The sequence below is a fragment of the Lepidochelys olivacea genome (assembly GCF_965140295.1).
Source record: "Lepidochelys olivacea isolate rLepOli2 genome assembly, chromosome: 5".
NCBI classification, from domain to species: Eukaryota; Metazoa; Chordata; order Testudines; family Cheloniidae; genus Lepidochelys; species Lepidochelys olivacea.
In genome coordinates, this window is record NC_140415.1 from 63,380,001 (window position 1) to 63,406,623 (window position 26,623).

The 26,623-nt window shown below is 46.3% G+C and overlaps 1 long non-coding RNA gene across 1 annotated transcript; it reads right to left on the reverse strand.

Annotated features, from left to right (window-relative positions):
- Positions 1 to 349: 349 nt before the first annotated feature.
- Positions 350 to 25,954, reverse strand: LOC311521161. The gene is made up of 4 exons (XR_014711817.1): positions 25,673 to 25,954; positions 24,653 to 24,779; positions 23,772 to 23,863; positions 350 to 1,732 (listed from the first exon to the last, which is right to left on the reverse strand). It is a non-coding gene; the product is annotated as an uncharacterized lncRNA (long non-coding RNA).
- Positions 25,955 to 26,623: the final 669 nt, after the last annotated feature.

Sequence of the window (26,623 nt, forward strand, 5' to 3'; positions counted from 1 at the left end):
AAACCAACCAAAGCCTGCCTCTCCTGGCTTACAAACATGTAAATTTCATTTCTCTGTGGCAGTCAGGTTTGTGGTACCCCACTAAGGACTTATCAGAGGGAGAGAGGCATATAGTGACCTCTCAGGGCTTTCTCCAGGGGTGAGGATTCACTGTGTTCCTCAGCCACCTTTACCACACCCCTTCCATCCCTTTGCACTGTGGGGGCAGGCTTTGCTGAGCAACTGCAGTCTCTTCTCAATATAAGTTACAATATTAATAAATAAGTCCATAATACATCTAAATCTGACTCTTATTTTTAAATTATTTTTATAAAGTAATTTTATTCTTTTTAAAGACTTCTATCTGGTAGCCCATCTTCCAAACTCAAAATTCCTATGGACTTTACTGGCACTTTCACAGTTAAAACAGCTACAGGATGGATCACACCTATTACACTGAGTTGTCTCGTTCTCTGAGCCAACTTGTGTCTGGCCCGAGTGCAGGTACAAAGGGGAAAAGAAGCAAGGAGCCTTTCTGCCTGTGCCTTGAACCTCCTGTGCAATACCCAAGGACAACTGTAGTCCCTGCATTTAGGGAGCCCAGGAATGGATTCTTCCTAGCATCCCTGGGGAACACAAATAACTCTACAGGGAGGACTGGAGGGCCAGGCTCACAGTTCCATCCCTTCTCACTGGCCTGAAGAGCTAGCTGGTTATGCTGTGGGGGCAGCATTCTGCATTGTCCAAATGGATGGTGCAGCACATGTCTATTTCTTGAATGTGGGCACACACTGTCAGGAATCAGGGCCTGTAACAGAGCCAGTCTCTGGTTAGCACAGCTGGCCTGTAGTAGGCTGCCTGATTGGCTATGCTGGCTGACTAATGGGAAGAGTCAGTAGCAGTGACAGATTAGCCACTGGGCCAATGGGATCCATGGCCAGGGGCCCCGACCAATTGTGGGATCCTTGAAAAATGAGCATCCCCATACTCCCGCCAGGGAGTGGAGTTGGGCTGCGGGGGTTTGCCCTGTTCCACCCACCTGCCATGCTTTGGGGGTGGGTGGAGCAGGGCAAGCCCCTGTACCCTGACCCACTTCCTGCCAGGAACTCCGGGTGGGTGGAGCAAGCCCCCACTCCCAGGCCCCAGGAGCGCAACACCTTACCCTGTCCCTGGTTAGTAGGCCAGGTCTTAAGCTCAGCAGGAGCAGCACTTTGGTGGCTACTCAAAGCGTATACCCACAGCTGCAATAGTTCCTGCCTCTGCCTTGGTCCCAGCCCTCCTCCTGCCTTCCCTCACTCCAGGTAACCTGGCTCTGACCCATGGTTCTGATTCCTGACTTTGGTTCTGACCCCTCAGACCTGGCCTCTGACTTTGGGCTCCTATTCCTGGCTACTGACTTGTGCTCTGGCCAGTAGGTATGATTCCTGCTCCAGCCACTAGGCATGATCACCGAAGTTCAGGTTTCTGGCACAAAGAAAGGGTTTCTTTGCCATTGGAGACCCAATCCCTCTGGAACTCCACCAAGGGTAGAGGTGACTTTGCAGTGCGCCAGTGAAGGCCATTGTATACATAACAGTCTGGCCCAGTCTCTCATACAGGTGGTGGAAAACCTAGAGTGGTATATCTTTTTCTTGTTGTTGAAACAGAACCACCTTTTCACAGAGCCTGTCTCTTCTTCTGTATGAGATTGTTTCAGTTTGCTGAATGCTGCTTCATGGCCTTCTCACCCAAACTGCTTATAGGATACGACACTCTAACACAACAAGAAAGAAGATTTGGTGAGAGAATGAACATATAACTACACTCCACCATCACTGCATTACAATCATTCCCTTGCATCGATAGAAAAATGTCTCTAATAGGAATAACATGGCACTGCCTGGCACCAATGAATGCCCATCCTAATGTGTTGATTCCAAACTTAGGTGTTCCTGCCTTAACAGTGCAGTCAGTAACAAATATGTTTTGAGTAAAATACGATTATTTAAGAACTCAAACATAATTTTTGCCACATAATGCCTTGTGTAGCATGAAACCTTAGGTTATGTAGAGGGATGTTTTCTATGGGAGATTAGCAGCACGGTGTTGTGTGGGAACACAAGGCACGCTTTGATACTGGAACCTGACTCCTCATCTAGTTGGAGGCCCCTTTCATTCATGAGCACCCAGCCTATTGCATTTGTTGCCTCATTAAGATGACAAGGGCTGGCCAAGATAAAGGCAAGGGTATTATCTCTCTGCTGTAATATCAGTGTTATGTTTAATATTTAGGGACTGAGGATTAGCTTCATCTTCCAAAAAGGGATTAATATAATAAGGTTTTTGTTCTTTTGTGTTCACTGTAATGTGGAATTAATTTCAGCCTGGATGCACAAAGGTCCCTGCTGGCTGGTGTCACAGTAAGGTGAGTATTGGCAGAAATCCAGCAGGCTTCACACAATAGAGTCAGGCAGCCTTGGCTGAGCATGGCTGGCTTACCGGATTTTTTTAAAAAGCACTGGACATTTCTTCACCATATGAGTGTGAATGTTTAATGTGACTTGATTTTTTATTATTTTAATAGTATGATAATCTATGTTCAGTAAAACCCTCTACAGCAGGTTTCCCTCCCCCTCATAACGCAGGCAGCTTCCTGGCAAAAAATAAAAAAAAAACCTCTACATCATAAAATGATGGGAGAAGAGTGAAGTGAGATGGGTTGGGGAATAAAATGGGTCTTTGCATAGTCCCTGACACACTTTAGATAAGTGAAGATTGTAATGTAGGCAAATGTGAAATGTTAGAAATGAGGAAAGCACACATGTGTATGACAGACAGATGGAGAGAAGAAAAAGGATAATATTATGCAGCACTGGAGTACACTATTCCTTATAAGGCTATCACTCCACTGAGGGAGTGTAGAAAACTCATGCACAGTGATATTCATGTCCTTGTCCATGTGATTACCACCACAACGTGAGAGCGGGGCTTGATTCACCTGTTTTTCATTGGTGTTGCCCTAGTGGATTCAACAGAGTTCCACTGGCATCAAATTGCAGAAGTAAAATGGAGAATCAGACCCATACCATACAATATATTGTTCATAGATTTCAAGGCCGGCAAGGACCATTGTCATCATTTAGTGTGACATCTTGCATAACATGGGACTTAGAACTTCACCCAGAAAATTCTGCAATAATTTCTGTTTTAAACTACCAATCGATTACCTCTTACCACATGGTGTCTGAATTCCCCTTTTCAGGTATCTTGCCCTTCAGTTTTTTCATTTCTTTTCCCACAAATGTTATATTAAGATTAAATGTTGATACATTTTATGATCCAAAAGGTATAAGACAAAGCACTCAAACCAGCTCAGCTGAAGTTAATGGAAGCCTTTTCATTGACTTCAGGAGGAGCTGGATATATCCCATATGTGATAGCATAGCACACAGGTTCACAACCTTTTTCCTTCTGAGCCCTCCCTGCACCCCTCCCCCGCACATGCTATAAAAACTCCATGGCCCACCTGTGAAGCAAGAACTGTTTTTCTGCATATAAAAGCCAGGGCCAGCGTTAAGGGGTAGCAAGCAGGGCAATTACCTGGGGCACCATGCCAAAGGGGACCCTGCGAAGCCATGTTGCTCAGGCTTCAGACCCAGGCCGTGGGGCTTTGGCTTTCTGCCCTATGCCCCAGGGATAGCACAAGGAAGAACTGGGCCTCCAGAAGCACAATTCCTTCCCCAGCTCCTTGGCACAAGGTAGAAATGGGAGCACAGTATAGTGTAGGATTCTCCATTTTGTGTGACCAGCCAGTGCAGAGGTGGTATGGGGCCACAGATACACATCCATCCCAACCTCTTTGGGTGGGGGTAATTTCCAGAATCAAAGATCCTTCATTCAGGAAACTGTCGCCAGAGATGAATGAAAACAAGAATGAAAATGCACAGTTTAACTATCACAGCTTCCAATTTTTAATAATTGTTATTAATTCATGTGTTATGTCCTCAAAAAACCCCCACAGTAAAGACATTGCCTCTGCCCTAAAAAACTTGTAATCTAAATATGACATAATACAACAAATGAGGGTTGTGAATAGTCAAAAAGTGGGGGGGACAACAAAGATGGTATGAAAGGAGGGACAAGGGACCAATAATAAGATCACTTTATTACTCTGTAAGGCATGCATACATCTGTTAACACTGGGTTTTCAGTCCTCCTTTCCTGTCAGTGAGATGGCAGAAGTGAGTTTTTAGGATGGATTTGAATGAGTCAAGGTTAGCGGCTCAGTAATAAAGGAGGGTGTTCATCTGGGGCAATTCGGAAGAAAATATGGCGAGTGAAAGAAAGGAACAAAGAAGAGAAAGTTTTTCACCATTTGTGGAAAACAGATGACAAGGAGACTTGACAGAAGATAAGGTCAGAGATATAGGCATTATAATATTTCACTATTTCTATTATTACCACATTTCTTGGCCCTTGTTTCTATCAGTGTGGTTTGCATATTAACTGATGGACTGAAGCTGATGAGATCTGGATCTGGATCTCAACCTCACACAAATCAGAGGTGTTCAGGGTTTTAGTGTAGCCTGTCATAAAATTGCAAATGTTGAATTCAGATCTAGGTTCAGATTAGGGATAAAATCAATATTCTGAAGACCTCCAAAATAAGTTCTAGGGGTCTCTTTTTTGTGGTTATTTAACTCTTACAGCATATATAATCTCAGTAGTAAATCTTTCCTTTTCCTTGCTAGTGATTCATTAAGAGTCTATTGAGTCAAATCAGCAGCTAGAGTAAATTGGCTTCTCTCTGTTGAAGTAAAGAACTCTATGCCGATTTACACTAGTTGAGTTTCTGTCCCAACTAAATGTCCAGTGGACAGGAAGTAGAAAAATGGAAGCCTTGTACAGAGAGAGAGAGAGAAAGTAAGTAAGAAATCAACAAAAATCAACAAATTAACAGGGTTACTGGGGAAGCTTAAGGAGAAATTAAAAATAAAAGAAAAGTGAAATAAGGTGGGAGAGAAAATAAGTGAAAGAAAGGGTGGAACAGAAATGAACAAGCAGCACTGTAAGTCAAAACTGCATGAGATCACCATATAAGTAGCACTGCCTTGACTTTGCAACTTACATGGCATTATTTATTAAGAAGGTTTAAAAACAAAGAGCCTCCTGTGGCTCTGAAAGCCCCCTGTGTGCTTCTGGAACCCACTGCAGCTAGAGTAACTAGTAATTAAAACAACTGATATGGTGCACACTGCTGCATTTCTTACCTCTCCCAGAGCTGAAGAAGAGCTCTGTGTGGCTCTAAAGCTTGTCTCTTTTACCAACAGAAGTTGGTCCAATAAAAGATATTACCTCACCCACCTTGCCTCTCTGTTTTCCTACAGGAGACAGGGCTTGTCTTTTCTATCAGGCTTGGTTTATTTGACTTTCCTAAGTGTAACCCTTCTGCCCGTCAGAGTTGGCAGCAACAAGGGCCGGGTTCAATATCTAGGGGTTCCATTCCAATAACACAATGCAAACCGGCTCGAGCCCCCACCCAGTGACCTGGGACAAATATATACCACCCCCGCTGGGCGCCTCCAAGAGGCAATACTTCCCCTCTCGCAAGCACATAGTCTGAGTGTAGCAAAAGTCTTTTAATAACAGAGAGAAACAATGTGGCATTATGTTGGGGAAACACCACCAACCGGATTCATAACACAACCCATGAGCAAAAACAACCCCACCCCAGGCAAATTGGGGCATGCCCTTTTCCCTTTGGTTCTTGAGTCCAGCAACCCCAAAAGTCCAATGCCCCAAAAGTCTCTGTCCCTGGTCAGGGCAGCCCCAGAGTTCGAAAGTTTATCGGCGGAGCTTTACCTCCCAACCTGGGTGGAAATGGGACGGGTGTAAGAGGCACCTTACGTGATCTGAAGCTGACCGCCCCATAGCTCCATAGCGGCGCTCGGCTCCGCCCGCCGCCCCACAAAACTCCTTCGCGCAGCTGCACTCCGCTCCGCCCGCCGCCCCACGAACCTCCTTCGCTCAGCTGCGCTCTGCTCCGCCCGCCGCCCCACGAACTCCTTCGCTCAGCTGCGCTCGGCTCCGCCCGCCGCCCCACGAACTCCTTCGCTCAGCTGCGCTCGGCTCCGCCCGCCGCCCCACGAACTCCTTCGCTCAGCTGCGCTCGGCTCCGCCCGCCGCCCCACGAACTCCTTCGCTCAGCTGCGCTCGGCTCCGCCCGCCGCCCCACGAACTCCTTCGCTCAGCTGCGCTCGGCTCCGCCCGCCGCCCCACGAACTCCTTCGCTCAGCTGCGCTCGGCTCCGCCCGCCGCCCCACGAACTCCTTCGCTCAGCTGCGCTCGGCTCCGCCCGCCGCCCCACGAACTCCTTCGCTCAGCTGCGCTCCGCTCCGCCAGCCGCCCCACGAACTCCTTCGCTCAGCTCCACGGCCCACAAGCAGCTCCTGCCATCCACACACTGCTCCGTGTCGAACTGCTTCACCAGCCGTCCCGCAAACTGCTCCACAATATATCTTCAGGCTCCCCCACTACTTAACACAACACTCAGTGATTTCAGCTCTTAGGTGAATTCAGCTTATAGTAGGGGAGCCCCAGTGCTGGTGCACTGTCAGCCCAAAGTGAGCTCAGCAGCCTATAACTAGACTTCTAATGAAATCAAAATTAGCTCTGATATTCCACAGTGGAGAGAGGAGGAAGTGCAATCAGCATGTAAGGCCCTCACCAAGGGGCCCATGCCACCAGTATTAATACTTGTCCCCAGCCTCTCTCCATTCACACAGTTTTGGAACCCATGACCCTTGCCTAGCGAGTGCTACTTAGATGATGGTGAATCCCTCCATCGTAACAAAAGGCCACGTACAGTTCCAAGCACAGTTCCCATAATCAGGGTAATAACAATTTATTCTTCCTGCCCCAATAACAGAGACACTGGGGATCCCACAGCAGCCAAAGTGACCATTTGGGCAGCTATGGTCTCATTCTAGGCGTGGTGGGTGTGCCTATGCAAATGAGATCGGCCCCTGAAGTTCTTTTCCACAACTTGCCCCACCTCACCACCAGATGTCAGGGTGGAGCTCATCCTGACACTGCTTACATCCTCCCCCCAGCCGAGACTTTGTCGTCCCGACAAATCACACTCCCTTTATACCAACTCATTGGTTTCCTCCAAAGGGCCTCAGGAAGCCCACTTTAGCTTCCACAAGCCTGTGTGCTAAATGTATTGGCTCCTCACTAGTCACCCCAGGTGCATCATAAGTTAACCGTTTCACTGGTCTTATCACCCTGTCTCGTCTATTGAGAATCTCTGTTGCCAAAGTAAGGGGAACATCCTCTTGAGTGACGGATGGAGAGGCTTCCCTGGAGGGTCCCTCGGCTACTGGCGTAGGCCCCTGCACTCCTAGTTCTAACGCTGGAGGGTCCAAGGTGCCCAGGACATCCTCTACCTGTCTGTCCCCATTGTCCAATAACCTGTGTGTGTCATCACAGGGGGGTCTCATCAGCAGCACCGGGGTATCAGAAAGGGGCCTAAATAGTTCCGCCATTGGGTTTAGGGCGGAAGAGGGAAAACTCTCGTTTGGTTCAGCTGATCGAGACTGAAATCTTGTCTCCATCCCAGGATACACCAGGGTTGTGTCTTCCTCCTCAGACTCACTCTCAGATGTGCAGAATAGGGGTAAGTTAGCTGCAGGGGGCCCACTGTCTGTGTTGGATGGCGGCTTTGGTCTAGCACCTCTGTTCTGCCCGGCGGCCCTGCCGTGGCCCATCTCACAAGGGGTGCTTACCAATTCCCCCACAGGGAGCAAAAGGTTTCTATGCACCATCTTTATTTGCCCTGGACCGTCTTCAGGTTTGATCTTGTAGACCGGCAGATCTCCCAGCTTTTCCATCACAAGGTAAGGTATTGCCTTCCATCTGTCAGCTATCTTGTGTTTGCCAGCAATACCCAAATTTCGCAGCAGGACTCTGTCCCCCGGCTGGAGCTCCTGCGAACGCACTCTAGCATCATATCGATGTTTGTTGCGGTCTGCGTTCTTCCGAGCCGCAGCGGTAGCTAAGTGATAAGCATCCCGCAGCTTTTCTCTTAGTCGGGATACATATTGCTGATGAGTTTCATAGCTATCTCCATCCTCTGATACACCAAAGCACAAGTCTATGGGTAATCTTGGTTCTCGCCCAAACATCAAGAGATATGGGGTGACTCCCGTAGCATCGTTCTTTGTGGCATTGTAGGCATGCACCAGAAATGCGACATGCTGGCTCCAGGTTGCCTTCTGCTCTGGTCGCAAAGTTCCCAACATATCTAATAGGGTTCGATTGAACCTCTCGGGCTGAGGATCACCTTGGGGGTGATAAGGCGTTGTCCTAGACTTTTTAATTCCTGCTATCTTCAGCACCTCCTTCAGAAGGTGACTCTCAAAATCCCGCCCCTGATCAGAGTGTATCCGAGCCGGAAATCCATAGACTGAGAAATATTTGTCCCACAATACTCGAGCAACGGTGGTGGCCCTCTGATCACGTGTGGGATATGCTTGTGCATACCGTATAAAATGGGCAGTCACTACTAGAATGTTTCCAACATTCCTCTTGTCTACCTCTACAGACAAGAAATCAATGCATACCAACTCCAAAGGTTTGTTGCTGGTGATGTTCTTGAGATATGCAGCCCTCGTGGGCAGAGTTTTCCTTTGAACACATCGAGCGCAAGTCTCACATTTCCTGCGAACATCTTCAGCCATTCGGGGCCAATAGAACCTACTACGAATAAGTTCCAGGGTCCTCTCCATCCCTAAATGCCCAAAGTCATCATGCAGGGCCCTCATGGCCAGGGCTCTGTACTTTTTTGGCAGTACTAGTTGTGCTCGTTGTTTTTGTAAAGGGTCAGTGGTCATTCGGTGTAGCACTCCCTGAATCAGTTTTAGTTTGGTCCATTCTCTCAATAGTAGTTTACCCTCCGGGTTGGGTGGGACAACCGCAGTTGGGCTTCGCCCCTCCCTTTTGGCAAGTAGTGTATCACGAATGTCAATATCTTGCCGCTGGGCTTCTTGCCAGTCAGCCGCATTGAGCATGGGCAAAGGAGATTGGTCTAATGCAATATAGTTCACCGAAGCAGAAGGCATGCATTCAGGGGGCAGGCCCAAAGCTTCTGCAACACATCCCTGAAAGTCTTCACGGGCCTCTGGCTCTCGGCGACTCACACTGCAAATAGCTCTCACTCCATCTGTGGGTGTCACAGCAACTTCTGGAGCCTGCGGACGCCTGGACAATGCATCTGCATCTACATTGCTTCTCCCTGATCGGTACTGAATGCTGAACTCATAGCTAGCCAAGGCGGCCACCCATCTCTGCCCTGTAGCATCCAGCTTAGCACTTGTTAACACGTAAGTCAGTGGATTGTTGTCTGTCCACACCTGGAACTGAGCACCATACAAGTAGTCTCGAAATTTCTCAGTGATGGCCCATTTCAAGGCCAAAAACTCCAGCTTGTGGGTGGGATAGCGAGTTTCACTATCAGACAATCCTCGGCTGGCAAAGGCTACAGGTTTACATTTGCCTTCCACTTCCTGGTACAGGACTGCTCCCAGACCCTCCAAACTGGCATCAGTATGCAGGATAAATGGTTTGCTTGGGTCAGCAAAAACTAGGACTGGAGCATGAGTTAGGCAAGTAATGATTTCTTGAAAAGCCCTTTCACATCTCTCATCCCACCGTGGCCCAAATGGTGCAAAGGGGCCATTGTGTCTCTGCACAGGAGGCTTTGGGGACCTCCCCTTATTCTTGGACTTAGATTTGTTCTTGCTGGACTGATGTCCCCTGGTAAGATCATTCAGAGGCTTTACAATCGTAGCATAGTTTTTCACAAATCTGCGGTAGTAGCCACTAAATCCAAGGAAGGTCTTGAGTTCTCTGTAGTTACTTGGACGTGGCCATGTAGTGAGTGCTTCTATTTTATCAGGATCAGTACTCACACCTTCTTGGGACACAATGTGACCCACATACTTCACTGAGGTTCTGCAGAACTGGCATTTGTCAATTGAAAGCTTCAGACCATAATCCTCCAACCTATCAAGCACTTTAAGAAGTCTTTCTTCATGCTCCTCTAAGGTTCTTCCAAACACAATCAGGTCATCCAAATAAACTAACACTTGCAGTAAATTCATGTCTCCCACAACTTTCTCCATGAGACGTTGAAAGGTGGCAGGTGCTCCAGAAATCCCTTGCGGCATGCGTTCGAACTGATAAAACCCTAATGGGCAGATGAAGGCTGTCTTCTCCTTATCTTCTTCTCCCAGAGGGATCTGGTAGTATCCACTTCGAAGATCCGACACAGAGAACCACTGGCTTCCCAGCAAACAGTCTAAGGCGTCTTGCACTCGAGGCATAGTGTACTGGTCGACCACCGTACGGCTGTTTAGGGTGCGGTAGTCAATACACATCCGGATTTTCCCATTCTTTTTGCGGACTACCACAATGGGTGAGGCGTATGGGCTGCGGGACTCTGTAATGATGCCATTCGCACCCAGCTCCTGAAGATGATGTCGCACATCTTCCATCTCAGAGAGAGCAATCTTCCTAGATCTCTCCCTGAGAGGTCGAGAGTCATGTAGTCTGATATTGTGCTCTACTCCTTTTGCACATCCCACTCATGCAGTGAGAACACCTTGGATCTTTCACAAAGTTTCTTCCTCAGGCAATCTTTCCAGTCCTCGGACACTGGTGAATCTCCAAAGTCAAACTTTGCTGGGTCTATTGCCGGAACTGGAGTTTCATACTGGGGTTTTACAATCGACTCAGGCTCAAAGAGGTCTGCTATCTTTTGTCCTTGCTTCACAAAAATATCACGACTCGTTTCATTAGCAATCAGTATAGTCACCCTTTCCTGGGCTTCAGCAGGTAGGGTTATGACTCCACTGGGGACCAGCACTCCTTCAGGGAGCTCTCCTCCCATCGGCTGCTCTATCATTGCTAACGTCCCTTTACTGCCTTTCAGACAGGTACTCATGACAAGCACTTCTTGCTCCGTCCTTGCAGGCACTACTAAGGGGGTTGTGCCCGCGTACTTCAGTGCCCCAAGCGGTAGCTCAGATGTGTCCCTTTTAGCGCTCTCAATTTTCCTATAGGCTTCAGCACAAAGCGTATGGATCATCAGGGTATTCAGGTACTGGTCCCCAGCCCGCCTTCTGCAGTAATCCGCGAGTACCTTGAAGAGACTGGAGTTGGTCCCTATCAGCACAGACACATCAGAAGTCCCTTTAGGGTCAGGGCATATTAAGGCAGCTGTGTCTACCTCTTCTCTTACCCCAGCAACCTCCTCTGGGAATTCCAGGTGCACTATGACATACCCTTGATAGGAGTATTCATCCATGCTGAGGCCACATAGGCCAAGGCCAGTCAGTGGCTGTATAGGCAGGTGCCTAAGCATCTGTTGGTAGAATGACTGAAATATAATAGTCACTTGAGATCCAGTGTCAAGCACTGCTTTACACTCCACCCCTTCAATCCTCACCATGACCTCTGCTCGAGGCCCTATCAGTCCTGCAGGGATCCCAGCTGGACAGTCTTTTCTGGGGGAATCTTCAAATCCTGCAGACCTGGGGGGTCCCCGTCCCCAGACTCTCTGGCAGCTACCGGATCTCTCCCAACTGATCCTCAGCTTTCCATACACTAAGGAGGGGTTTTCTTCATTACGGCACTTGGCAGCACTGTGTCCATCCTGACCACATCGGTAGCAGAAGAATTGACCTTTCCCCCTTCGCCTGGGGGGGATGGTGGCTCTAAGTGCGGGCTTCTCAATCGCCACAGTTTGAGGCTTCTTATTCCTAGAAGTCTTAACTCGGTCAACGGTACTTTGCAGCTCAGCTATCCGTTCCGTCAGGACCTGCATTTGTTGGGCAAGTTCCTCTCTGGTGCTCACCATCAGTACACTGGCCATTTGCAGTGGTGTTGTGCTGGCTGGCTCCGATGTTTGGGCTTCCCAAAACTCACTGGCAGCCTGCCTTTCTTCCTCCTCTCGGACCTCTTTTATCAGCTGGGAGTAACTTGGGGGATGTTCCCGTCGTTCTCTTAGCCGGAGATGAAGTAGAATCGGGTTCTGATACTGAGTTCCTCTTACAATTTGAGCCAGTCTGGTCTGATCCATCTGCTCAGCAGTCACTGCTCCCCTCATGACAGCTCTCTGAAGCAGTCTCTCCAGTCTCTGTATGTAGGCTGAAGCCTTCTCGCCCTTTTGTTGTCGGGAATTAAGGAACTTACAGTAGCTGTCTTCAGGGCCCTCTACGCTCCCAAAGTTGTGTTCAAGGGCCTCTAGGCAGTCCTTCACACTGACCCCAGGGTCAATGAGCTTCAGGGTGCGAATCACATCTAATGCTGGGCTGCCAAGGCTCTCTATAAGGCATCTTCGCTTTTCTGCATCTGGTACGGCCCACTTTTGCAGCATTTCAGTGGTATGCTCTAACCAGGGTTCAAACTCCTCCTCCCCAGCAAATAATCTTAACTTACGACAAGAGTCTGACTCAGCATGGGGCAGCACAACCTTTTCCAATATTTGCCCCAGAGCTTTTGTCCAATCATTAGCCGAGGCTGCAGCCTCCGAGCTAGAAGCTGCTGAGCCAGGGCCCAACAAACCTGACGTATTAGCCATTATACAACCAGTAATTTCCTCAAAATATAAGCACAAACAAAAAAAAAATATAAATTCTTTCCCAATGTAGTGGATCACTCAACAGGTGCTTGCGAGGGGTACTGACCCAGGCGATCCCGGACGAGCCCCCAAAAATGTAACCCTTCTGCCCGTCAGAGTTGGCAGCAACAAGGGCCGGGTTCAATATCTAGGGGTTCCATTCCAATAACACAATGCAAACCGGCTCAAGCCCCCACCCAGTGACCTGGGACAAATATATACCACCCCCGCTGGGCGCCTCCAAGAGGCAATACTTCCCCTCTCGCAAACACATAGTCTGAGGTAGCAAAAAGCCTTTTAATAACAGAGAGAAATAATGTGGCATTATGTTGGGAAAACACCACCAACCGGATTCATAACACAACCCATGAGCAAAAACAACCCCACCCCAGGCAAATTGGGGCATGCCCTTTTCCCTTTGGTTCTTGAGTCCAGCAACCCCAAAAGTCCAATGCCCCAAAAGTCTCTGTCCCTGGTCAGGGCAGCCCCAGAGTTCGAAAGTTTGTCGGCGGAGCTTTACCTCCCAACCTGGGTGGAAATGGGACGGGGGTAAGAGGCACCTTACGTGATCTGAAGCTGACCGCCCCATAGCTCCATAGCGGCGCTCGGCTCCGCCCGCCGCCCCACAAAACTCCTTCGCGCAGCTGCGCTCGGCTCCGCCCGCCGCCCCACAAAACTCCTTCGCGCAGCTGCGCTCGGCTCCGCCCGCCGCCCCACAAAACTCCTTCGCGCAGCTGCGCTCGGCTCCGCCCGCCGCCCCACAAAACTCCTTCGCGCAGCTGCGCTCGGCTCCGCCCGCCGCCCCACGAACTCCTTCGCTCAGCTGCGCTCGGCTCCGCCCGCCGCCCCACGAACTCCTTCGCTCAGCTGCGCTCCGCTCCGCCCGCCGCCCCACGAACTCCTTCGCTCAGCTGCGCTCCGCTCCGCCCGCCGCCCCACGAACTCCTTCGCTCAGCTGCGCTCCGCTCCGCCCGCCGCCCCACGAACTCCTTCGCTCAGCTCCACGGCCCACAAGCAGCTCCTGCCATCCACACACTGCTCCATGTCGAACTGCTTCACCAGCCATCCCACAAACTGCTCCACAATATATCTTCAGGCTCCCCCACTACTTAACACAACACTCAGTGATTTCAGCTCTTAGGTGAATTCAGCTTATAGTAGGGGAGCCCCAGTGCTGGTGCACTGTCAGCCCAAAGTGAGCTCAGCAGCCTATAACTAGATTTCTAATGAAATCAAAATTAGCTCTGATATTCCACAGTGGAGAGAGGAGTAAGTGCAATCAGCATGTAAGGCCCTCACCAAGGGGCCCATGCCACCAGTATTAATACTTGTCCCCAGCCTCTCTCCATTCACACAGTTTTGGAACCCATGACCCTTGCCTAGCGAGTGCTACTTAGATGATGGTGAATCCCTCCATCGTAACAAAAGGCCACGTACAGTTCCAAGCACAGTTCCCATAATCAGGGTAATAACAATTTATTCTTCCTGCCCCAATAACAGAGACACTGGGGATCCCACAGCAGCCAAAGTGACCATTTGGGCAGCTATGGTCTCATTCTAGGCGTGGTGGGTGTGCCTATGCAAATGAGATCGGCCCCTGAAGTTCTTTTCCACAACTTGCCACACCTCACCACCAGATGTCAGGGTGGAGCTCATCCTGACACTGCTTACGTAAGGAAGAAATTTATTTGTTTCCAGATTTTCTTTGCAAGTGACTTGCATTCCACTTCTTTACCTTAATGCAAACTGAAAGTGACACTGACGTGGCTTTTGTCAGTCTATCTAAAGTATCTAGTCTACCCAAAGCTCCAGGAAGCAGTGGGGAGCCATGATTTTAACACCTCTATGTTTAGACAAGGTGTTATACTGTCAGGTAAGAGAGAATCCCAAAGGAATGCTGGTTAACCTTTATGCCACACCATATCATCATTAACTTTCTATATCAGTGGTTTTCAAACTTTTTTTCTGGAGACCCAGTTGAAGAAAATTGTTGATGCCCGTGACCCAACGGAGCTGGGGATGAGGGTTTTGGTCTGTGGGAGGGGCTCAGGGATGGGGCAGAGGTTTGGAGTGCGGGGATGAGAGCTGCCGGGCAGGGCCAGGGATGAGGGGTTTGGTGTGCAGGAGGGGGCTTGATTTGGTGGGCTCAGGGCTGGGGCAGGGGGTTGGGGTACAGGTGGGGGTCAGGGCTCTGGCCTGGGGGTGCAGGCTCTGGGGTGGGGATGAGGGGTTTGGGGTGCAGGAGGGGGCTCCGGGATTGGGGGGCTTAGGGCTGGGGCAGGGGATTGGGGCGCGGGGTTCGGGCACGGACTTACCTCGGGTAAGTGGGGCTTCCTGCCTGCCCTGGCACTGCGTCCCGCGCTGTTCCCCGGAAGCAGCCAGCAGCAGGTCCGGCTCCTAGGCGGAGGTGCACAAGTGGCTCCGGCAGCTCTCTCTCGCAGGCACCACCCCCCAAGCTAGGTCCCATTGGCCAGTGTCAGCACCACGGCGTCAGAACAGGTAGGGACTAGCCTGCCTTAGCACTGCTGATGGGACTTTTAACGGCCCGGTTGGGGATGCTAACCAGAGCCACCGCAACCCAGTGCCTTATATTCTGCAACCCAGTACTGGGTCGCGACCTGCAGTTTGAAAACCACTGCTGTACATCTCTTATGTTACTGAAAAACTATTTTAGAAATGTTTTTAAATCATTTTTTTAAAAATCTAACGGAGACTATTTTTGTAACCCTATTCCTGTAAAGCGTCAGTCTGAGTCTGATAACGCTGAAACACCTCTAAAGAATTACCTAAAATAGTCTTTCTGTACCTAAAAATGTCATGATTCCAAAGCCCCACAGTTGCATGTGAGTGGTGGATCCCATTGGGAAGTGCAGAATCTTTCCTTTTTGCAGTTGCTTCTAAACAGATGACATCATGTACTTCAGAAAGCATGGTAGTGCATGGTTACCACCCTATACCGGAAACCTACTGACCGCTATTCCTACCTATATGCCTCCAGCTTTCATCCAGACCACACCACACGATCCATTGTCTACAGCCAAGCTCTACGATACAACCACATTTGCTCCAACCCCTCAGAGACAAACACCTGCAAGATCTCTATCAAGCATTCTTACAACTACAATACCCACCTGCTGAAGTGAAGAAACAGATTGACAGAGCCAGAAGAGTACCCAGAAGTCACCTACTACAGGACAGGCCCAACAAAGAAAATAACAGAATGCCACTAGCCATCACCTTCAGCCCCCAACTAAAACCTCTCCAACGCATCATGAAGGATTTACAACCTATCCTGAAGGACGACCCATCACTCTCACAGATCTTGGAAGACAGGCCAGTCCTTGCTTACAGACAGTCCCCCAACCTGAAGCAAATACTCACCAGCAACCACATACCACACAACAGAACCCTAACCCAGGAACCTATCCTTGCAACAAAGCCCGTTGCCAACTGTGTCCACATATCTATTCAGGGGACACCATCATAGGGCCTAATCACATCAGCCACACTATCAGAGGCTCGTTCACCTGCACATCCACCAATGTGATATATGCCACCATGTGCCAGCAATGCCCCTCTGCCATGTACAAACTGGATAGTCTCTACGTAAAAGAATAAATGGACACAAATCAGATGTCAAGAATTATAACATTCATAAACCAGTCGGAGAACACTTCAGTCTCTTTGGTCACTCAATTACAGACCTAGAAGTGGCAATTCTTCAACAAAAATACTTCAAAAACAGACTCCAATGAGAGACCGTTGAATTGGAATTAATTTGCAAACTGGATACAATTAACTTAGGCTTGAATAAAGACTGGGAGTGGATGGGTCATTACACAAAGTAAAACTATTTCCCCATGTTTATTCCTCCCACCCCCCACTGTTCCTCAGACTTTCTTGTTAACTACTGGAAATGGCCCGTCTTGATTATCACTACAAAAGGTTCCTCCCACCCCCAGCCCCGCTCTCCTGCTGGTAATAGCTCACCTTAAGTGATCACTCTTGTTACAGTGTGTATGGTAACACCCATTGTTTCATGTTCTCTATGTATATAAATCTCCCCACTGTATTTTCCACTGAATGCATCTGATGAAGTGAGCTGTAGCTCACGAAAGCTTATGCTCAAATAAATTGGTTAGTCTCTAAGGTGCCACAAGTACTCCTTTTCTTTTTGCGAATACAGACTAACACGGCTGCTACTCTGAAACCTATCCTCAAAAATGTTTTCACTTATCCCAGACACAGCACTCCTTCATTTCTATCATTTCAAGTGTTGCTTCCATTAACCAAGTTTCATTTTCATTTTACAAAAACCTTTGCTGTTTTTTGTTGTGGACAAAAAGAGAGAGAGATTTTTGTAACAATTATGGGGCCTACACAGGAACTATAAGGACCCCCACAAACCTCACCATCTTCCACTCCAAGTGCACGGCACATTTCTTCAAGCTTGTCTTCACTATGAACACATTTAAAAAAAACCCCAAAACACTACCAAAACAAAACACTGCACACCACACACAATTTTCATGTTGCTGAGAGAGAATGAACCACATGTGATAGACATGATAGATGTAAGTCATGAGAAACCACTATTAAAATAAACTCAGATACTAGGGTGATGAAGGGGTATAAGATCCTATATAGAACGGAAAAGAACAGAATCATGACACAACTTGTCTCTGAAATAGTTTCAACATGATTCCACAGTTAATATACTATAAAATTAACACTGAGGATCAGTTGTTTTTTTCTTCCCATTTTACCCCATTGCCTCATAGGATTTTACCATGAAATTCAAGAAACTTCCCAATGCTATTTACTGAATTAGGCTGATAAAGACCATGGGGGTGATTGGGATGGTTCCAGTAATCTGCAGAAGGTCACATTAACTGAAACAATTGCCACAACTTCACTCTTTCAAACAGAAGGTTGATATAATCCCTTTTGCATTTCTATTTTGGCTTCTTGGGCTGGGTTACTCGTGTGTGTGTGTGCGTGTGTGCGCACGTACATACATAAGCAATTTGTATAGGTTTGTCCCTGTGGCACTACATCAGTTTTCTAATGTCTGTAAAACAAATCCACCAACAAGACCAAGAAAATGGAGGAGGTAGGAGAAGGAAGTGAACTGTATCAAGCCTGAGAGAGGTTCCTGGCAAAATTATTAATCTTTTATGAGCTTTGCAGCTGTGATTTATATGGTAAAACTTGGACTGAATTTTCATATGTACAGTAAACTTAAGTAGTTCAACTGAAAAAAATTAATGTTACAATAATTACTAACTTAGCTTGTGTCATATCTATCATTAAAATGTAACGAACACTCTCATTCACTGTGAATGCCCACTTGGAGAATAAGTTTACCAAGCAGTGTGGTAACAAGATGAATCCTACTATAAAGCCATATAGATTGTAAATAGCCAAGAATCCAGGTGGTGGGAGGTAGCAAATTGGAGGACATATGTAAAGGGAAATTTGGAAACTATACATGAGTCTGGTGGGACACTGGATATTGCGGGAAGGTGAATGGAGATGGGAATAATTTTTAGGGAGGCCTGAACCTAATGATGGCTAAAACTGGGGGAATCTGGGAGGAGGAAACTCTGGCAAGTATAAAGGGGGCAATTCTATGGGTGCAGTGAGTAGGAAAGTAAAAGATGAGTGAAGAAAGAGACTGGGGAAAAAGAGAGTACGGGAGAACAAAAGGGAAGGGGAGCTAGAGATAGGGAGAGTTGGGGGGAGGGGCAGATCCTGTTCCACAACTCCTCTGTCCTGCCCATTTTGTAAAACTGACTAGACACAAAATGTGGTTCAATACACAAAGTAAACAAATCCAAAAAGTATTTTTTTAAATCTTTCAGTAAGAAGCCTCCAGTAAACCTCTGTGGCAGGATTTTCTCAGGTGGGCAAAGGTGGCTTTGAATTATCCTTATACCACCCACAATTCTAGGACATGCCATGGACCAGTGCAGTTCCCAGGGTAACTTAGAGCAGCCTCTGGTTTTGGGGATGGGTGGTGTACACAGCTATGGTGGGTATTTGAAGCACGACGATTTGTCAGTTCAGTGTGAATGCCCAGGTAGCCAGCTAAACTGGCATAACAGATAAATCAGCCACAGTGGGTACAAGAATCTTGCTCCTTGTTTTATTTATCCCAGTGATGTACAACATATATTACTGTCTTTGTTGTAAAGATAAGATTTACTGTACTGTCATTTGCCAGAAACTGCAGTACTAATTGGTGCTTTCAAACATTTGTACTTAGGCTGGAAATAGCATTGAATTTTGATGCTTTAAAGATGTGTGCAATCCTCAGAAGTTAGGCAGCTATTTTTTAAAATAATAGTCTGTTCATCTCTGACCAAAGCCAAGACGACTGATTCGTCATGCTCTTTATTTTCTCATTTGCTGTCACATTCATTCTGAAGAGCTTTCCTTTCAAACAGATTTCCATCATTTGTATCTGATTTTGTGCTATCAGGAAGCAATGTTTCTTAAAGGGAAAAGCTTTGAGAAATTAAAAACACACTACCAGCATCTTGGGGTTGGTAATTAAAAGGCTGAGTAATATACACAGTTTTCCCCACATATCACTGATGTAGCACTTAAATAACTAAGACAACTGTGAACTTTGTGGTTTGCTTATGAAATACATTGTGCACAGGTGCAGAGTAGTAAATTGGACCCTAGGTATGTGACTTATTAGCTCCAGTCAGCTGTCTCAGTACTCTTGACTAGGGACTGTCTCCCCTCTAGTGGCTGCTGAATCCCCAGTGAGTCAGCTGCATGGGATTCAACCAATGGTGAGAAAGTATTTCTAATCCCCAGTATTTTGTGTAATTTACTGTGTTGAAAGAAGAACTCAAGCTTTTATAAGAAAGATGATTACACTGCATTGTGTTTGGAGAAGCAGACTGATTATCACTGCCAGCTTTGTATATACCATTTTGATCTTTCACAGTACCCCAATCTTTTAAGAATAATTCTCAGCATATTTTCAGTATGGTAAGTTAATAGCCATTCCGACCAACCAAAAATGTTCAGCACAAGCCGAGATGCTTCTTGCTGCTACACAAGAAAGGAGACATAATGTAAATTAAAGCAGGTGAGAGTGGTATGAAAGGGGAGGAATCTCTTTAAGTATCTGTGCTTGGGAAACCTGCCTACTGGAAAACTGTAGAGAATAACTTAATTTCAAAGGAAGAGTCTGAGGGAAGCTTAATATTTCTTCTACTACTTTAATTGGTTTTATAATGCTTCTTTCCCCACATTATTTATTTAGTGTCCTTGGAGAGATTTCTGGCACAGCAAGCCTGCTTCCCCTAATTTTTTAGAATGAACATGAATAACATCTTTGGGGGGGGGGTGTCAGTGCAATAGAGAAATACTATCGCATTCTGTGAAAGATAAGTTCAGTTATTCAATTTTCTATTTTTTTGTCTAAATCTCTGCCCTTGCCAATAGCAAAATAAGATTTATTTTATCTTTTTTTTTTCTTTCCTGACCTGTACTGAGCATTTTTGTTTCAATTTGATAGTCTGCACTGCAGACTAGCATTATCAAAAGGGTCTTGGAGTCTGTATTTTTCTTGTTTAAATTAAGACAGGTGACACAGTGGGGCTCCTGTGATTAATGCTTGAGGAGAAGGGAGATGCTTCCTTTGTGAGCGTTTGCAGCAAAACTATAGAAAGGTCATTGTGTCATAAAGCAGTTTTTCATGTCTGAACTGACAGGTCTTTCCTTCCTATTTACTTCATCAAAGGATATGAATTTAATATTCCCCATAAAGACTTCCTGGGCTTATTATGTTATGCCTTAAGACCTACTGGTCTCCTTTAAAAACCCAGTTGTAATTCTTTTAAGTAGTCTTTACATTAAAAATGTGGAGGGCTCCAAATATTTTCTAGGCAAGGGTTAGAATGGAAGATGCAACAATTGCACCAGCAATTCTTGCTCAAGACTATCCCTATAAGAACTTTGAATAGCTATACTGAAACTTTGTCCAATCATCCTTTCCAAGGGAGAAATGTCATTTGCAGAAGTATTGCTTTCAGTGGCAGTACTTCAGGGGATAAAAGTTAAACATCACAGTCACTTCTGATCAAGGGACAGTGGGCATAAAAGCATCTTTCTTGTCCAAGGGCCTTTTAGTGTAATCTTCTATTTCTTGGGGGTACCTGCATTTTTAAAAGCTATATATACACATCTTTTGGGAAGTAACAGAAGCAGAGAAAACATGTTGGGTGACGTTACAGAGCAACCACAAATTACGAGAAGTGTATACATGGGTGTAGCAGAGAGGGTGAGATGTTAGGAATTTAGGCTTGGATCATGCAAAGTGCAGAGCACTGTGGCTCCAGTCCAGCTAAACACTTGACTACGAGTTTAATTTTAATAGAGCCAGAGAAGTGAGCAATTGTAGGATTGTACCTATAAAGACAACTATGCAGTCTGCTAGTACATTAAAAGAAACCGCTACCTGCATTATAAAAAAAAGCAATCCAATGTATCCTGACTCTTAGTTATTTTTGAAGGATGATTTTACCCATATTCTAAGAAAGGAAACTAAATTGTATAGCAATCACAGGGTGTATTTCTGTATTTTCAGTGAACTTTTGTATAAGTGTAACCCCAACCTTTTCAAACCAATGAATTGTGTTGTGGGTGGGGGGGGGTCAGGGTTCCTTCTCCACTCTGAACTCTAGGGTACAGATGAAAGACCCCCTAAGCTTATTCTTACCAGCTTAGGTTAAAAACTTCCCCAACATACAAACTTTGCCTTGGCCTTGAACAGTATGCTGCCACCACCAAGCGTTTTAAACAAAGAACATGGAAAGAGACCACTTGGAGATGTCTTTCCCCAAAATATCCCCCCAAGCCCTACACCCCTTTTCCTGGGGAAGGCTTGATAATAATCCTCACCAATTTGTACAGGTGAACACAGACCCAAACCCTTGGATCTTAAGAACAAGGAAAAAATCAATCAGGTTCTTAAAAGAAGAATTTTAATTAAAGAAAAGGTAAAAGAATCACCTCTGTAAAATCAGGATGGAAAATACTTTACAGGGTATTCAGATTCAAAACACAGAGGATCCCCCTCTGGGCAAAACCATAAAGTTACAGAAAACAGGAATAAACCTCTCTCTTAACACAGGGAAAATTCACATAAAACAAAAGATAAACTAATCTGCCTTGCCTGGCTTACCTATACTGGTTGCAGTATTGGAGACATGGATTCGGATGGGTTGGAGAAAATGAATTTCTGTCTGGCCTCTCTCAGTCCCAAGAGAGAACAACCCCATAAACAAAGAGCACAAACAAAAGCCACCCCCGCAAGATTTGAAAGTATCTTGTTCCCTTATTGGTCCTTTTGGTCAGGTGCCAGCCAGGTAAGCTGAGCTTCTTAACCCTTTACAGGTAACACGATGTTGCCTCTGGCCAGGAAGGATTTTATAGCACTGTATACAGAAAGGTGGTTACCCTTCCCTTTATATTTATGACAGGGGGAGTCTCTCTTTTTCCAGTGCTAAGAAGCACCTTGTTCCTACCAAGAAATCAGAAATAAGCTTACAGGTTTTGACTACCTACCTTTTAATGAACCTCTTTTGTCTTCCTTCGATAATTTATTGTGTGTGTGTGTTGAGAGGGGGCGGGGGATTGCACTCTACTTTTTCTTGCTTTATGATTTATTTATTTTTGCTAACTTTAATGTGTAACTCAACAACATTTGCACAATGCAGTCTAATGAAAAGATCGAGAGAGCAAGTTTAAAAAATCTCAACTTTTGTTTTAACTGTATTATTTACCCAACACAGCCCCTACTCCCAATATAACTGCCGCAAAAAAAAGCGCCAAAAAAAAAAAGATTAAATATACTCAGTTACAAGTTCAGAAAACATGCCTGACTAACCTAATTGCCTTCTATGATGAGATAACAGGCTCTGTGGATGAGGGGAATGCAGTGGACATGTTATTTCTTGACTTTAGCAAAGCTTTTGATACGGTCTCCCGCAGTATTCTTGCCAGCAAGTTAAAGAAGTATGGGCTGGATGAATGGACTATAAGGTGGATAAAAAGCTGGCTAGATCATCGGGCTCAACGGGTAGTGATCAATGGCTCCACATCTAGTTGGCAGCCGGTACCAAGAGGAGTGACCCAAGGGTCGGTCCTATGGCCAGTTTTGTTCAAGATCTTCATTAATTATCTGGAGGATTGTGTGGATTGCACCCTCAGCAAGTTTGCAAATGACACTAAACTGGAGGGTAGGGATAGGATACAGAGGGCCCTAGACAAATTAGAGGATTGAGCCAAAAGAAATCTGATGAGGTTCAACAAGGACAAGTGCAGAGTCCTGCACTTAGGACAGAAGAATCCCATGCACTGCTACAGACAAGGGACCAAGCAGCTAGGCAGCAGTTCTGCAAAAAAGGACCTAGGGAATACAGTGGACGAGAAGCTGGATATGAGTCAGTGTGCCCTTGTTGTCAAGAAGATTAACAGCATTTTGGGCTGTGTAAGTAGGGGCATAACGAGCAGATTGAGGGACGTGATCGTTCCCCTCTATTCGACATTGGCGAGGCCTCATCTGGAGTACTGTGTCCAGTTTTGGGCCCCACACTACAAGAAGGATGTGGAAAAATTGGAAAGAGTCCAGCGGAGGGCATCAAAAATGATTAGGGGTCTGGAGCACATGACTTATGAGGAGAGGCTGAGGGAACTGGGATTATTTAGTCTGCAGAAGAGAAGAATGAGGGGGGATTTGATAGCTGCTTTCAACTACCTGAAAGGGGGTCCGAAGAGGATGGATCTAGACTATTCTCAGTGATAGCAGATGACAGGACAAGGAGTAATGGTCTCAAGTTGCAGTGGGGGAGATTTAGGTTGGATATAAGGAAAAACTTTTTCACTAGGAGGGTGGTGAAACACTGGAATGCATTACCTAGGGAGGTGGTGGAATCCCCTTCCTTAGAAGTTTTTAAGGTCAGGCTTGACAAAGCCCTGGCTGGGATCGTTTACTTGAGGATTAGTCCTGCTTTGAGCAGGGTGTTGGACTAGATGACCTCCTGAGGTCCCTTCCAACCCTGATATTCTATGAAAACTCATGCAGGGGCCAGAGTTTGTTATTTACCTTCAGCATCTACTCCATGTCTCCTGATTTTCATCCTCGTGTAACTGTACAACCTTATTTTTAGTCAGGCAGACTCCGTAACAACTGCATCACTTAAAACAAAACAAACAACTAAGTATCACAAATACCTGGTAAGTGCACCAACATACAAAAGGAGTTCAGCAAAAGAATTGTCACATTATACTTGGTCACTGTGGATGAAACAAAACGTTGGGAACTTCTAGAGTTTTCAATAATGGTCACGATTAGCAAAGCTCTTAAGCAGATGCCTAACTCTGGAAATATGCTGAAGTGCTTTTTTTGAATGAGGATGGACTTAATTGTGTGTTTGTGTGCTTTGTTGAACTGTGTCCAGAGTGAGCAACTTGTCACTGACTGTGGATATATTATTATTTATTATTTAGTATGCACTGTTTGTATTACCATGGAGCCTAGGAGTTGTGGTCATGGACCACGGCCCCATTAGGCGAGGTGCTGTAAAAACACAGAACTGGTTTTATTTTGACAATAATAGATTCTGTATAATTTTGTAGCAAACATTCTGTGTACACATAAAGGGGACATCATGTATTAAATCATACATATTACATCAGTTGACAATGCATCTTAGGTTGTAAGATACCCTAAAACTCACCAAAGCGTTCAGAATAGATGAATTTTTCATCCACCTCACCACAAAGCCCAACTAAATGGGCTTTTTGTGGGGTTGTCTGAAAGATTTGCAAGGAGATATATCTATACACAAACACACAAATCAGGGAATCTAAGGTGCATATTAATATTTTCCATGGGAATATATGGAATGAAATGAGTCCGGTCAAATGTCTTGTTTTATCTTTAAGACAAATTATATTAGACATTACAAAAATCGTAATACTCACCAAGTGTTATTGTCCCATTTAGTTTTCATATACATGCAGTATGTTTAGATATAATAAATGTATGGAAAATTATTCTTTGTCTGCTGAAATTGGGACTGCAATGATTGACTAGGGGCAGATGTGCAACCTGCAGAAATATGAAAAAAAATCACATTTCTTTATGGAAAAACTCAGCTTTCCAAACTGTAGGGGCCCAACCCTGTCAACACTTATTCATATGAATAGTTTGTATTCACATGATTAGTTCCACAAGTATTGAATTGGAGTAGATATAGTTGCTCAAATGTGCAAAGATCACTCATCTAAGTAAAGTTTTGTAGGATGAGGCCCTAAGCTTGTCTCACCAGGAAAATCAGACTGATATTTTCAGCTGCCTGCTAGTTGTGGGAAAACAAATGACTAAAATATAGGGAAATGGCTGGAAGAGTGGAACTGTGCTGTGTGATGGCTGACTTAATAAGGTGAATACTAGCATAATATACTATTCAAAACATTTAACATGTTACTGAAAGCAGTGGCCTCCAAACTTTTTTGATCGCGCACCCCTATTAGTAAAAAATTTTTGAGCACGCACCCCCAATATATGTATATTTATTTATGTATAAATTATATACATGTACTATGGTACTACTATATTGTGTAAATTATAAAACATACACAAAAAATAGAAATTAAAAAACGATGAGATAAAGATGAAATAAACAATATTTTAAAAAAATATTTTATGTATTAATGGTACAAAAAACCTTTTTGCTCTCACTACAAAAATTATTAATATTTTTAGTGAGAGCAATGTGATGGAATATGCTTTATTATTTTTGAAAATCTTGGTTTCACACTTTGTGATACAGCGGGCGCTCAGGGTGGGGGTGCGGGGTCTGGGAGGGAGTTAGGGTGCAGGAGGGCGCTCAGGGTGGGGGTGCGGGGTCTGGGAGGGAGTTAGGGTGCAGGAGGGCGCTCAGGGTGGGGGTGCGGGAGGGGGCTCAGGGCTGGGGCAGGCAGGAGGTGCAGAGCACTTACCTGGGGCAGCTCCTGTTTGGTGCAGGGGGTGTGCAGGTGGCTCTGCGCAGCTCAGCACCACCCCCATGGCCACGATTCTGGGGGCCGCGATTCTGGGAGCTGCTCCCCCACCCCCGGCAGGCAGGGCCCCCGGAACGCAGGGGCTTTAGGGGCTTCAGGGCCCTGGGCTAAGGGGGCCCGGGGCCCTGGCCTGCTGCTCTAAAGCCCCTTTCGGAACGCGGCCCTGCGAGCACCGGCCGGGGGACTCAGGAGGAGCAGGGGCAGCCGCGCAGCCAGCGGCCGGAGAGAAGCCGCACTTTCCCCTTCAAAGCGCCGCTTCTCTCCGGCCGGCTTTGAAGGGGAAAGCGCCGCTTCTCTCCGGCCGCTGCCTGCGCGGCTACCTCTGCTCCTCCACTGGCCGGAGGACTCAGGGCCGCCCTTTCCCCCGCCCTCGGCCCCTGCGGCGGTGCTGGTCCTGCCGCGCCGCCCTTTTACTCCGGGGGCGCTCCTCTTTTTGCGCCCCCCCATCGATCGTCTTGCGCACCCCACTTTGGAGACCACTGCCCTAAAGTACACTATGCAACCCAACGCTCAACAAATTCTGCAGGAATACATCCCTGCGGAAAAATAAACTGGTTCCTCTTTCTTCCACTGACATGGAGAACAAACATAATTTCTATTAAAACTATGAAGCCTTCTCCACAACATGCAGCGTTGGAGAGAGAGAGAGGGAGAGAGTATGCTAGGAAAGAAAAGGAGGACTTGTGGCACCTTAGAGACTAACCAATTTATTAGAGCATAAGCTTTCGTGAGCTACAGCTCACTTCCTCAGATGCATATCGTGGAAACTGCAGCAGGCTTTATATATACACAGAGAATATGAAACAATACCTATTCCCACCCCACTGTCCTGCTGGTAATAGCTTATCTAAAGTGATTTCCAGCACAAATCCAGGTTTTCTCACCCTCCAC